The 15239-nt window shown below is 45.6% G+C and overlaps 1 non-coding gene across 1 annotated transcript; it reads left to right on the top strand.

The window, feature by feature from the left end:
• Nucleotides 1-14257: 14257 nt before the first annotated feature.
• LOC122697959 lies at nucleotides 14258-14364 on the top strand. The gene has a single exon (XR_006342279.1). It is a non-coding gene; the product is annotated as a U6 spliceosomal RNA (small nuclear RNA).
• Nucleotides 14365-15239: the final 875 nt, after the last annotated feature.

The raw sequence follows: 15239 nt of genomic DNA, 5'->3' as shown, positions 1-15239 counted from the left end.
GACTTGGCAGGAGTCTTACTCATTTCCAGTTCTTCTCATTTTCTGCATCAGTCCCAGGCCCCCCGGCGGGGGAGGGGGTGAGTTGCTAGTAAACACGTCCCAGATGTGCCGTGTGAGGCGAGCCAAGATGGTACGCGAGGTGGCTGCTTTTTGGAATAACAGTTTCTTTGGAAAAGCCTTCTTCTTTGGGCAGACGGGCTTCCCTGGTGGATCAGATGGTGAAGATTCTGTCTGCAATGCAAGAGACCTGCATTCAATCCCTGGATCGGGAAGATCCCCTGGAGAAGGGAATGGCAACCCACTCCAGCATTCTTGCCTGGAGAATTCCATGGACAGAGGAGCCTGGTGAACTAGAGTCCATGGAGTCGCAAAGAGTCGGACACGACTGAAGCGACTTACCGCACTCTTGCCCAAAAAGGGGATACGTGTTTTTTATAGCAAAGAGGGAAAATTCAGAAAATGAAAGACAAGGAAGAAAAGAAAGTAAAAAATAATAAAAGAAATGATCACCGTCCAATTACCCAGAGAAAACCAGATGCTGTATCTTGAGGCTGGTACTTGTTTCTATGCAGCCATAACAAACGACCACAAACTTGGCGGCTTTAAGCAATACCCATTTATCATGTTAGTTTCTGTCGATCAGAAGTTTCAGTGTGCTTGACTAGTTTCTTGGTTTAGGGTCTCAGGAGACGGACATCAAGGTATCGGCAGGGATGTTTTCCTTTCTGGAGGCTCTGGGGGAATGCATCTGCTTCCAGCTCATTCAAAATTTGGCAGAATCCAGTTCCTTGCAGTGTGGGACTGTTTGCTTGCTGTCTGTCAGTTGGGAGTCCCTAACCTGTAGAGACCTCTCTCTGGTCATTGCATGTGGCCTCTACTTTTCAGAAGCAGCAATGGCATGAAATAGCCATCGGATTTTACTCATCAGACTTTCTCTGACTTCCCTCCCATCATCTCTCTCCTGTCTTCCTCTTTTGTCCCATCTTTCTTCTACTTTCAGCCAGAGAATGTTCTCTGCTTTTAAGGGTTTATGTGATTAGACTAGGTCCACCCGGATAATTTAGGAAGGCCTCCTTATTTTAAGGTCTGAAACCTTAATCAAAAAGTCTCTTTTGCCAGGGAACATATTAATAATATCCTTACAAATTCCAGGCATAAGAGCAGAGACATCTTGGTGGGGGGGGTTTGGCGTTACTTGGCCCACTACTGTGTTTATGCTTTCCGTCTTTTCTCCAGGCATATTATCTTTGCAAAGAAATATTTGTAAAAGCGTGCAGTACTGTTTGCTGGCAACTCAGTATCATTTCCTTCCCCCGGTCTATGCTTTCCTCTGCCCAGCAGGGGCTGGAAGCCAGGAAGCTACAGTTCTCAGAATCCCCGCCAGCCTAGGAGAGGAACTTGTATTGAGATCTGGCGAGAGGGAGAGAAGCATAAATCATGGCATTGTTCTCTCAGCAGCTGAGGGTAGGTGTGTGTGCTTCGGCACATAGAAGATTCTGGAGCAGGCTTCAGGCGTTTTCTCTGTGTTGGGGCTGAAGGCTCAGGTGTCCTGCGGTTTCAGCAACTTCCTAGCACCTAAAAGCTTGCCGTGAACCCTACAGCCAGCCCTTCTACAGCTTTGTAAATACCTCATTCTCAGTACTAAATCCCTTTCTGCTTGAAATGCCTAGAATGGTTGCCACGTTCCTAGCGGACCGATTACAGGGATCTTGTTGACCCTAGCAATTTATAACCTGCTAGTTTTCACTTGGTGATAGATCACGAAGATAAACCTGTTCACAGGTCATTCAGTATTTTGAACGTATTTTTTAAAATCTGGGTTTTCATGTTAGCCTCTCAGTTGTGTCTGCCTCTGCGACCCCATGGATTGTAGGGGCATGCTAACCTATCCTGGGAATGTACCATATTTATGTAATCAATCCTCTGTTGTCAAACATTTAGGTTGTCTCCTGTCTTTCACTCTCAGAACCTGCACTGTCATTAGCCATGAAGCATCCTGCACTTCCAAGAGTGTTTACATAGAATATATTATTGAAGTGTAATTTTTAGTTAAATAGCATTAGCTTTTGGAAAGCCTTTATGCCTATATGCAGATAAGTCATCTGTATTTTCTTTCCTATCTCCTCCTACCTCACCAGCTATGCATTCTTGCTCTCCTTGGCTGCTTTCTTCTCGTCCTTCTGACCTGCAGCCAGTGGAGAGCCCTGGGATCAGTCCTTGCCCCTCTTCTCTTTTTTATCTATATCTATTCCCTTGGCAGGGCTTCCCTGGTGGCTCAGATAGTAAAGAATCTGCCTGCAATGCAGGAGACCTGGGTTTGATCCCTCGGTCAGGAAGATCCCCTGGAGAAAGTAATGGCTACCCACTCCAGTGTTCTTGCCTGGAGAATCTTGCCATGGACAGAGGAATCCGGTGGGCTATAGTCCATGGGGTCACAAAGAGTTGGACAGGACTGAGTGACTAACACACATACACATTCCCTTGGCAAATTAACGTACTCTCATGATATTTGTATGTTGGTGACACCTTTGTTTCTGTCTTAAGCCCAAGCCTTTCCCTTAAACTCCAAACCTGTGTATTCAAATTGCCTTCTTGGCATCTCTGCCTGGATGACTGATGGGAACATCAAAATCAGCATGTTCAAACTGAACTCCTGTCTCTGCCTCACAAACCTGCTTTCTCCACAGTCTCCTCATCCCAGGTCTAAGCACAACTCCTTCCGTAAGTTGCTCAGACCAGGGGACTGACAGCTTCCATCTCTTGGAGTCCTGGACCACCAGAAAAGAAGTTCAGACCCCTCACTTGCAGGATGCCATGGAGAAGATCCCAGCATTGTCCAGCCTTCTAAAAGCTCTCACCCGGCACAAGACGTGAGAGAAGCTGTCCTGGATATCCTAGACCAGACCAGCTATCAACCAAGGAGCCCCATAGGACAGTCCATGTGGAGCAGAACTGCCCTGTTGAGCCAGATGTCAATCCCTGACCCTCAAAATTGTGAGATATAATAAAATGGGATTGTTTTAGACAATAAAGTTAGGCTATGGTTTTAAATTTTAACGTTAGATTTCAAAATTATTGTGTTAGGCTTGGAGACAAATGTTACACAGTAATAAATAACCAGAACACTTATTTACCTAAAATAAAAGCTTGTTTAAAACAAAAAAATTGTTTAGACAAAAAATCTATAGTCCTCCTTGACACCTCTTTTTTTTTTTTTCTCATGCTCTTTGTCTAATCTGTGAGCAAATCTGTTGGTTCTAACTTCAAAATGCATCCATCTTCCAACCACTACTCAGCAGCTTCACCATTACCACCTGGTCCAAGCCACCATCCTCTCTCAGCTGGGTCATCGCAAGAGCCCCTCCTAACTGAACTCTCTGCTTCCCTTCCACTTGGTCTATCCTCAACAGCGGCCCGGGTGATTCTGTTAATACGCAAACCAGATCATATTTATCCACTGCTTAGAACCTCCCAGTGGCTCCCATCTCCCTCAACATTCATATATGTGACCCACAAAACCTTGACGAATGCCTCCCCCTTGCTGCTTGGACCTCCTCTCCCCACTCTGCTGCTGCTTTTTTTTTATTTTAAGTCTAACTCTTCTCTGTTTTTTTAAAGAAGTTATTTATTTTTGGCTGCGCTGGATCATCATTGCTTTGTGTGGGTTTTCTCTAGTTGTAGTGAGAAGGGGCTACTCCCTAATTGTGGAGCACAGGCTTAGTTGCCCCAAGGCAACTAAGTTCAATCCAGGACTGGGGATCAAACCTGTGTCCCCTGCGTTGGCAGGAGAATTCTTAAGCACTGGACCACCAGGGAAGTGGCCCACTCTGCTTTCTTAATCCACTCCAGCCCCTTGAGCCTTCTTGTTTCTCAACGATTCCAGGAAAGAGCCTTCCCCAGGAGTTCACATGACAGATTTCCTCACCTCCTCAGGTTTTCGGTCAAATGTCTCCTCATGATGCCTTTGGAAAGTGACAAACCCTAGTCACCTTGACACCCCTCTGTTTCTGCCTTACTTTTCTCTAGAGCTCTTATCATTACCATCTGGCAAATATATATAAATACAAAACTCATTTATTTTATTGTCTGTCTCCTTCATTAAAATTCAGGCTCTTTGAGAATGGGAAATTTCGTCTTGTTGGTTCACTGATACATCCTATAAAAAAGTTCTGAGAATAGCAGGCACTGGATAAATATTTGTTGAATAAGTAAATGGAGTTGGTGTTTTTCTTTCAGTGGACTCTTTGGGAAGCACATTATGGTTTACAATGTAGATCTCACTTCACCTCAAAGACTGACAAGGAGGGTTGGTGCAGGGGTAAAGAACACCACCTCCCTGTGAACGCTTTGGTGCTGTAGTTTCTCATCTGCAATAACAATAACCATCTCAGAGGCTTGTTGTCAAAACTAAATAATTTAAGTAAATCGTTTTCATAGTACCTGGCACCTGTTCATCATTAAACAATTATGTTTGTTTATTGCTGCTTTATAGTAGGCAAATCTAAGGCTCAGAAAATTTAGGAATTTGCTCAAGGTTACATGGTAAGGGGAAGAGTGAGGTTTGAATTTAGGACTTTTGATTCACAACAGTTTCTTTGTTTTCATGTTTATGAGTTTATTTATTTATTCAGCAAGGATTTATGTAGCATTACCATACACCAGGCACCGTTCTGAACCCTGCAGTTTTGCTTAGTTGCTAAGTTGTGTCCTGTTCTTTTACTTGGCCCCATGGACTATAGCCTGCCAGTCTCCTCTGTCCGTGAGATTTTCCAGGCAACAGTACTAGAGAGTGTTGTCATTTCCTTCTCCAGGGGATCTCCCCGACCCAGGGATCGAACCTGTGTCTCCTGCATTGGCAGGCAGATTCTTTATCACTGAGCTACCCAGGAAGCCAGGTTCAAGATACTTTCTGCATAAAATAAAACTTATGTAATAATTAAGGGTGTGGGACTCTCCCTCAAAGCCCTGAGGCTAGAGGGATTGGGGAGTCTCTTGATTCCTGTCTGTTGTTTGAGTCCCTCCTTGAGTTTTGGCCAAGTTGTCACTTCTGTTTGAATCTCTCTGGGTTTGGGAAACTCACTGCCTCCAGGCTGCTGGTTCTAGACAGAGGCATTCGGGCATCTGTGCAGTTTGTCATGCTGGGTGGGCAAGGTGGCAGGTAGTGTTAAGTGCCCACCAAACAGCCCTCCTCCCTGCCCTCCTTACTTATACAAGTCCAATTCTCTCCAGGGCAATGTGCCCAGCAAAAGCTAGACTCATGTTTCTTCACAATAACTGTGGGCCTTGTGACATAGTTCTGGTCAATAAGGTGGAAGTGGAGATAACTGTATGGTTTTCCTGAATAAAAGGGGGTAGGGATTTTTAGCAGGCAGCATGCCTTGCCCTTCACTCTTGCCCCTTTTCCTGACTGGAATATGGATGTGATGGCTGGAGGTTCAGCAGTCATCTTATGAACATGAGGAGGAAAGCAATGTGCTCAGACTGGAGGGAAGGAAAGCCTAGGTCATGGAGGGCAGTGTGGACATGGAACATCAGCCTCAAGTTGCTGTTATCACTGTGCTTCTCACTGTGTGAGGAAAATAAACCCTTTTTGGTTAAGCCTCTGAAATCAGTTTTCTGATACTTGCAGCCTAATGCAGTCCTAACCAACACACTGACCCAAACATTCTATAGTGGATGCTGTTCTTTAGGCTTGAGCAGCTTGGCCTTTAGTTCCATTTTACATGAGGCTCAAAAAGTTCCAAGGCTGTAGGAATTTGTTGCATTCCCTGGGAAGCAACAGGGGTTGATACTCCTGTGACGGATAAACACAAGCTACAAGAAATCCCAGCTGGACATTCCCTAGAGAGTCCTGCTGAGGTGGGGCCCTCCTCCCCTGGGCTCATCACCAGGATGTCCTAGAACAGGAGATCATGCCTAAGGAGCAAGATTTGAAAAAATGCATCTTGTTTTGGGCCTAGCAATTTCACTTTTAGGATTTTGTTTTTAAATAACAGTCGAAGAAATGAACAGCTATTTGTATAAGAGAATATTCATTCACCACAGCCCTACGTGTAACAGTGGAAACTAGAGAAAAATTAAAAACCCTACAGCAGAGAAATGGCTAAAGAAATTATGACGCATCATATTATGCTGTAGGATGTAACCCAGCGCAGTTGTGTTGTGGATGGCTATTTATTAAGGCGAGAAGTTATCGCTGAAAAATATAAAATTTGAGCATGCTCAGTAGAGTTCCAATTTTGTTAAAACTACCTCTATATGGCCCCTTCTCCTTGACTCCAGCTCTCTCAGGATGCGCCCCAGCGGTAGCTGCTCCTATTATGCTTGGCTGCCACTGCTTACCCCACCAGAACTTGTGGCCTGGAGGACAGGGATCCTGTCTTTACTTCTTGGAGTCCCAGGGACTCACACCAGCCCCAGCACAGAGCAGGCCGACATAAACTTTTCTGGAATAAAAGAATGGAGAGCTGGCAACCAGAGATTCGCTGCTACCCGCTGCTCCCAGGGAGGGTCTCGGTGTTTCCAGGTCCTGCTGACCTCTCTCTCTGGTTCTCTGCCTGGCCCAGTGACCACATTCAGGCGGTCTCCCAGGTCAGAGACTGCTGTCCCCACTCCTGGCTGTTTGTCAGCCTCACCTGGGCCTCACCCCACACCAGAGGAATGAGAAGCTCTGGGGTTGGGCCGGCCGTGTACATCAGGACCACGCAGCCTGCAGCCTCAGAGTGCTGCCCCGGAGATGCTGCGGGGAGTGGGGCTCAGTTATGATGCTGAAAGGGGATCTCAGCTGCTGCCAGCCATCGCCAGCCGTAAGGCTATCATCCTCACCCCATGTTGCTGCAAACAGGCAGTGTTTGGGTGGCCCTGGAGGAGCAGCCATTCCCACTCCATGTGACGTGGTAAGAGTTCACCTGCGGGAACAGTCGCAGATCTCAGATCCCGCTCCTAGGCTTTCACTGGGTCCATTCACGTAGTCCTTACAGCCAGCTGTGAGTTGGGCATCACTACTACCATCTGCATCTCACAGAGGGGCTGACCCAGACACAGAGAAGTCAAATAGGCCTTTCTGGTCACATCCCTGCCCAGGGCTGAGGTGGGGTACCATCCCAGGCAGCTTGGGGCTGCCTGGGGGCAAAAGAGCCCTTTTGCCCTGCTGAGTGGGAGTTATGTGTCTAAGCACCTTCTACGTGCTCAGAACCCTCCCGTATGCCACCGTTTCAGAAACTTGAAAGGAAGGCAACATAGATAAAAATATAAGGGGAGTGAGAATAGCAAAGATGGCAGGCTCTTTTCCATGCTGCCTTCCCCAGATCAGTCTTGGGGTGGGGGCTCTTTCCGTATTTGTCCCCTCTGACTCTTGTCCCCTCTTTCCCATCCTTCTGGAAACCTCCCCCTTGTCCCCAAAGAACCCAAGTTCTCTTGAACGGAATTGCATTATTACCCAAGACTCATTGGCTTGGGCTGCCGGATGCGGGGCGGGCATCTACAGGATGAAACTGGGGCGATGGAGACAGATGGAGACCGGAGGGAGATTCGATTACCTGCTTCTCCCCAAAGCCGATCCGCCTAGTAATGATATTAGGGCCCATTATTGATAGGCTTCCTCTTGGTTGCTGCTTGAAATTTGGTTTGTCTGTGACTTCTTATATCCACTGATGCTCAGAGATGGATGAGCCTGGACCGAGCTAGGAAGTTTCAGGAGGAGGGAGAAGGGAGGTGGCAGAAGATGAGTGCTGTGCAGACAGTTGGGGAGCAGGGAGTCAGCCAGGGTCAAGTCAGCTCAGGGCAAGGGGCATCTGGTGAGATGGGGGAGAGAAGATGGGTCTGGAAGGTGGAGTATAGGGGCATCCTGAGAAGGATGGTTTACATGTGGGCAGTAATAGGGAGCTATGGTAGGCACTGAAGCCAGGGAAGTGACTGAAGCTAGGTGAGTATGGTTTTGGAGAAGAGGAGAAAAAGAGTGTGGCAAAACTCAGAGGAGATGGACTTCTTTGGTGGTGCAGTGGGTAGGAATCCACCTACCGATGCAGGGGACACAGGTTCGATCCCTGGGGTGGGAAGATTCCACATGCTTGAAGCAGCTAAGCCTGAGAGCCGCAATTGCTGAGCCCATGCGTCCTACAGCCCATATCCCACAGCAAGAGAAGACATCAGAAAACGAAGCCTGTGCTGGACCACAACAAAGAATAGCCCCCACTCACCACAACTAGAGAAAGCCCACACGTAACAGTGAAGACCCAGCGCAGCCAAAAATGTAAAAAAGGTCAGACAAGAGAAGGATGGTGGGCATCTCTTGACTGTCCCTTGGAGGAGAGCAGAGGATGGAAACAGGGGTCCTCACCCCTGGTGAGTTGGGGGAGGGAAGGGGACTCACTAGGTTCCGACAGAGGCAAAATATCAACAGAAATGTGGCAGACACGACAGAGACTGCTCGAGACCCGCACTTGTGTTAGCTGTCAGTCCCCGAAGGAGGTCTGCGAGGGATCTTGTGTGTCAAAGCGAAAGTGGAGGCCTGGGAAGAGTGAGTCATTGCCGGGCTCCCTCAGTAGGGAGGAGGTCCAGCCCGGCCTATCTGATACCAGTGCCGTGTTCCTGTCTGATGCCAGGGCCGTGATCCTATCTGATGTCAAAGCCATGTTCCTCACTGAACCGTTCAGCCTTCCAGGGCTCAGGATACGCCTGTTCTTCCCCACTCCTCCCTGCACTTGCGGTCATAACAACGGCAACAGTCAACTAGCCACTACTTACCAATACCGCACCTTATACACGATCTCTCCAGTCACCGTTGGGCTTGATGACCCTCATTTGACAAGTGAGGAAGTGAAGCTCGGGCAGGTCAAAGGCCTGACCAGACCGCACAGCAGGTTCAAGCTGCCTGGTCCCCTTTAGCTCACCGTGCCCCATTCCTGGTTCCTGGCTCCTGAATTCCTGGGATTATAAGGAGGGGGAATTGTCAGAGCAGCTCAGAACGAGATGCTCTGCATGGAAACTTCTCTGAGCACCCTCAGGCCTTACTCCTGCCTGCCCCATCTCTCTTTACAGCCCAGACTTCCATCTCTCCTAGCCTCCGCTTTGGCTGTTGTGGGGCAGGGACTGTGTGGTCGGGCTGGGGAGGGTCTGGGGCCCGTGGGCACGTGGGGGCTGTGTGGCCAGGCTGCAGCCCTGGGCTTCCCATCCCTGGTTGTACCAGGGAGGGGTGTGGTGAGTTGGGGGAGGGGAGGGGGGCCCAGAGAGTGGGAGCATGTCTCCACAGGAAGCCAAGAGTCTCAGAGGAGGACCAAGAATGACTGGGCCTCAGCCCGGTCCTAATCCCTCTGAACACACTCCCTTCCCTAAGGATTTTCCTTCAGAAAAATCTGTTTAATTTTCCCAGCTTGGAGACAACGAGTGGAAGATTTGGGGTGGAGTAAGGATGAGTGATGGGGAGGCCAGTGGAGCAAATGGAAAAGCCAGTGTCTGATGTACCTTCTCTCCCCAAGAAGAAACCAGGAATGCCAGCCATCTGACTATGGACAGCAGAGCTCCTGACCGGCCATATGATCAAAACGTTTGGCTGCTGAGTGTCTCTGCTAGTTTATTTTGTTTTTCATGTGTGTTCTCAGAATAGGAGACCCCAAAGACAGAAACTGCGTGTGTCCGGCACAGGAAATCTCACATTGGTGAACGTAATTATTGTGGTGGGGCGGACAGTGGCGGTGGTGGTCACCGTGGTGGAGGCCACGGTGGGTGTGATGACGGTGGCCCTGTGGTGGTGATGGGGGTGGTCACGATCACGGAAACCCTGAAATCAGGACGGGGGTGGGTGGGGAGGGGGCTGGAGGGTGAGCTTTGTGACCTGACACAGCTGGGTCCCAGCCCTGTCTCAGCGTCCTTTAGCGGCCACTTGGGAAGTAAAGCCTCCCTGAATCTCACTTTCCTCATCGGGAAAACGGGGATCATTAGAGCTATTGGGGAAGCTCAGGGGCCCGTGGGGTGGGCGCTGACTCCCTCCGTTCTGCTCCATCTCTGGGGGATCTCTGGTCCCTCTGTCTGCCCACAAACTTCCTCCAGTCGTTCCAACTGGCTCGTCGCTTAATCACCACCTCCATTCCTTCCTTCAGAGCCCCACACATTCTAAAAAAGAAGTTTGCACACATCGCTGCTTCTTCCTGGCCTCCCACTCACTCCCCAACCCCTTCTTAGCAGCCTCTGGGTTCCCGACACTCTCTACGGAAATTGCTCTCGGAATGAGCAGAGTCCTCCTCCACGCCTCAGCCTCAATGTCTTGGAGGAAATTGACCCTACAATCCTCAAGGCTTCGAGAGAGCCTCTTCCCAGGATGGCCGGGCCTGCCTCTCCCTCCTCCCCACCACCTGGTGCGTGTTCAGCCTCCCTCTGTCCCCAAGGACCAGTGCTCTGATGGCATCTCCTGGCTTTGCTCATGTTCCTCCAGTGTTGCCTGGTGTGAGTCCAATCTGTGCACAAACAGCTCCCAAGTCCATGTCTCTGTTCTACAAGATCACCTGGTTAGAACCCCACTTCTGGCCACTGTCTAGGCTTCTCTGCTGGATTCCCTCCAACGCAGTAAAGGAAGGCGTCCAGTGCCAAACTCACTGTGTTCTCCCCAGGTCTACCTGCCCTCTCCCCTTCCTATCACCCTCATCCTTTCCTATAAATTTCCATCCACCCACCAGTCCTGTCAATTTCCCCCGGTCACGGTTCCTTTAAAATGAACAGGGAATTTAATTTTATTTTCAAAACATTTAGACTTTGTTTAAAACATAAACTCAACATTTAACTTTGCCCTTTGAAAGTTTATAATCCTGATTAGCCAACACTCTTTGGTATTAAAGTCAATGCATTAGATAAATCCCAGATCTTTTTTTTTTTAAACTCAGAAACATAAATTCTGCTGTGATAATCCATAGCATGCTAATCTGTGTTGTGCAAACTGTTTACTTAAAAAAACACACATCTTTTTAATGCTGTTGCAAACATCTCAGAAGTTTCCTATACATCATGGTGCTTGATTTCAGAAACAGGAGACTAGGAAATGTGGACTAACCTTACTGCTGGAGGTAATTAGAGAAGAAAAAAATATATATAAATGTAGTATATATATATATATATATAAAAGTATGTATATATGGGCTTCCCTTAGCTCAGTTGGTAAAGAATCTGCCTGCAATGCAGGAGACCTGGGTTCGATTCCAGGGTTGGGAAGATCGCTTGGAGAAGGAAATGGCAATCCACTCCAGTATTCTTGCCTGGAAAATCCCATGGACAGAGGAGCCTGGCTTTGCGACCCCGTGGACTGCAGCCCACCAGGTTCCTCCATCCATGGGATTCTCCAGGCAAGAATACTGGAGTGGGTTGCCATTTCCTTCTCCAGGGGATCTTCCTGACCCAGAGATCGAACCCAGGTCTCCCACACTGCGGGCAGACGCTTTAACCTCTGAGCCACCAGGGAAGCCCCCATATATATAAAAATGTATGTATATATGGGCTTCCCTTATAGCTCAGTTGGTAAAGAATCTGCCTGCAATGCAGGAGACCTGGGTTCGATTCCAGGGTTGGGAAGATCGCCTGGAGAAGGAAATGGCAATCCACTCCAGTATTCTTGCCTGGAAAATCCCATGGACAGAGGAGCCTGGCGGGCTACAGTCCATGGGGTTGCAAGAGTCGGACACAACTTAGCAACTAAACCACCACCATATATATATACACGTGGGTATATATATATATGAAAACACAAGACAACAACAGACTGTTTAAAGCATCTAAGTGCTAGTAAGATCAATAAGGCCATAGAGAATTATTGGGCTGAGATGTGGAGATGAGGGGGGTGTTCCAGGTTTCAGAAATGCTTTTCCTTTGGGAAGGAAGGAAACATCTAAGATGCTGCAGGGTTGATCAATGCTTCTGAGTGCATCCTGGGTGGTAAGAGACAGGCCTATCAGGAGAAGTGTTTGGGGACCCCCCCTTGCTTTGACTGGGGACCCTAAATGGCTGTATCTGAGGAGAAAGGATGAGCTGGGAGAAGACAAGTACTAACAGGGGTTGCGGCTCAGCTCGGACTCATCCTAGTTCCTAGAATTGGATTAAGGTGATCCAGGACTGCCAGTGCCTTCAGGCTCTTGTAGATCCTCTCTAGAAGAAGTTATCATCCTGGGGTTAGATAATTTCTACAAATGATTTTGCAAGGACAATGTCCAGGGCATACGCACACAAAACAAAATCTCACAAAAACCAAAAAAAACAAGACTCCTCTCAAAACCTAAAAACCGAAAATGAGACACATGATGAAACAATACAAATATATACTATATAAGAAAAACATATATAACAACCTCTCTAGATGTTGGAGCTACGCATGCAGATTTAAAATTCCCTGGTGGGAATTCCCTGGTGGTCCAGTGGTTAGGTCTTGGCGCTTTCACTGCTGGGGCCCGAGTTAAAAACTTGGTAGAGGAACTCAGATCTTGCAAGCCCCATGGTGTGGCAAAAAAAAAAAAAAAAATGCTTAGCATGATCGAGGAGATAAGGCATAATTAAGAATTTGGCAGATTGGCAAGGATGTGGAGAAAAGGGAACCCTTGGCAAACTTGGTGGGAATGTAAATTGGTGTAGCCATTGTGGAAAACAGTATGGAGACATTTCAAAAAATTAAAAATAGGACTACTATATTATCTAGCAATTCCACTTGTGGAATTTATCTGAAGAAAACAAAACACTGATTAGAAAGATATATGCACCCTTATGATCATTGCAACATTATTTACAATAGCCAAGATATGGAAGCAACTCAAGGGCCTGTTAGTAGATGAATGGGTAAAGAAAATGTGAGAGAAATATATAAAATGGAATATTACTCAGCCATAAAAAAGAATAAAATCTGGGCATTTGTGACACCATGGATGGACCTAGAGTGCATTATGCTCAGTGAAATAAGTCAGACAAAGACAAATACTGCATGATTTCACTAGTGGAACCTAAAAAATTTAGCAAATGAACAAATAAAACAAACCAGAACTAGTTATAGATACAGAGAACAAAGAGGCCAGAGGTGAGGGAATAGGGAAGGAAATAAACAGCTGAGAGGGATTAAGACATACAAACATCCAGTTGCAAAATAAATGAATTATGGGTAAATGCAGTGTGGGGAATATAGTCAATATCTATGTAATATTTTTGTATGATGATGTGTCATAACTAAATTTTTCATGGTGATCATTTTGAAATGTATAGAAATACCAAATTGCTATGTTGTGTAACAGGCGCTAACTTAGTGTTGTAGGTCAATTATACTTCAAAAGTAAACAAACTTATAGAAAAAGAGACCAGATTTGTGGTTAGCAGAGGCAGGGAGTGGGGTAGGTGGATTTGGATGTAGGCAGTCAAAAGGTACAAACTTTTAGTTTTAAAACAAAGCTGTATTAAGGATATAATGTATAATTTGATAAATGTATATAATTAACACTGCTATGTGTTATACATGAAAAGAGTAAATGTTATAAGTGTTATACATGTTAAGTAAGTGTTATACATGTTAAAAGAGTAAATGTCCTCCAACTAATAAAAAAATTAACCTCCAACTAATAAAAAAATTAAAAAAAAAAAAAAGAGTAAATGCTGGGAATTCATATCACACACAAAAATTTTTTTCTATTCTTTAATTTTGCATTCATATGAGATGATGGATGTTCAGCAAACTTATTAAGATAATCATTTCATGATTTATGTCAGTCAAATCACTATGCTTTACACTTTAAACGTACACAGTGCTGCATGTCAATTATATCTCAATTAACCTGGGGAAAAAAAAGAATTTTGGCAGAGAATTGAAACTATTTTTTTCAAAATGGAAATTCTAAAACTGATACTAAGAATTCAAAGGATAGGTTTACAGCATACTAGACACAGCTGATAAAGAATTAGTTACTTAGAAGTTAGATGAGAAAAAATATCCAGAAAGAAGCATGGGAAGGTGAAAGGATAGAAAATATAGACGGCAGTCTACAAGACTAGAACAAACAGTGAAAAAGCTCCAGAGGCTAGGACAGAAGCAAGATACGAAGGGGTAATGGCTGAGAGCTTTCAAAAACTGATATAAGACACCAATTCATTTATTCAGTACGCTCTGAGAGCCTAAATCAGGATAAGCAGAAGGAATATATACCGATGCCTATATGAGTAAAATGAAAGTACATTTTTATTATTAGATAAAACTAAAAGCTGAAAATCAAAAACAAGGAGAAGATCTTAAAAACAGAGAAAAGCAGTGCTCGCCTCAGCAGCACATATATTAAAATTGGAACAATACAGAGAAGATTACCAGGGTCTCTGTGCAAGGATGACATGCAAATTCATGAAGCGTTCCATATTTTTACTACCCAGCAAGCTCACTCCTAGGCATATACCCTGAGGAAATCAAAACTGAAAGAGACACATGTATCCCATTGTTCATTGCAGCACTATTTACAATAGTTAGAACATGGAAACAACCTAGATGTCCATCGACAGATGAATGGATAAAGAAGTTCGATACATACACACAATGGAATATTACTCAGCCATAAAAGGAACATATTTGAATCAGTTCTAATGAGGTGGATGAACCTAGAACCTATTATACAGAGTGAAGTGAGTCAGAAAGAGAAAGATAAATACCATATTCTAACACATACATACTGAATCTAGAAAAATGGTACTGAAGAATTTACTTACAGGGCAACAATGGAGAAACAGACATAGGGAATAGACTTACGGACATGGGGAGAGGGGAGGAGAGGGTGAGATGTATGGCAAGAGTAACATAGAACCTGACATTTCCGTATGTAAAATAGATAGCCAACGGGAATTTGCTGTGTGGCTCAGCACACTCAAACAGGGGCTCTGTATCAACCTAGGAGAGTGGGGTGGGAAGGGAGATGGGAGGGAGTTTCAAAAGGGAGGGGACACATGTGTAGTTATGGCTGATTCATGTTGAGGTTTGACAGAAAACAGCAAAATCCTGTAAAGCAATTATCCTTCAATAAAAAATAAATTAATTTTTAAAAAAACAGAGAAAAGCAGAGATGACCTTCAAAGGGATAACAGATTGGATATACAACTGATTTCTTAATGGAAAAGAGCAGAGGCCAAAAGACAGTGGGATTCTTTAAAGGGCTGATGGAAAATAACCACCAACTTATTTTTCAATACCCAGAAAAAAAATTCAAGTAAAGAAGAAATAAATACATTTCAGTATAACAAAAATCACA

The sequence above is a fragment of the Cervus elaphus genome, chromosome 7, assembly GCF_910594005.1.
Source record: "Cervus elaphus chromosome 7, mCerEla1.1, whole genome shotgun sequence".
Taxonomy (NCBI): domain Eukaryota; kingdom Metazoa; phylum Chordata; class Mammalia; order Artiodactyla; family Cervidae; genus Cervus; species Cervus elaphus.
Note: the sequence above shows the minus strand (reverse complement) of the source record. Positions and strands in the feature narration are given on the sequence as shown.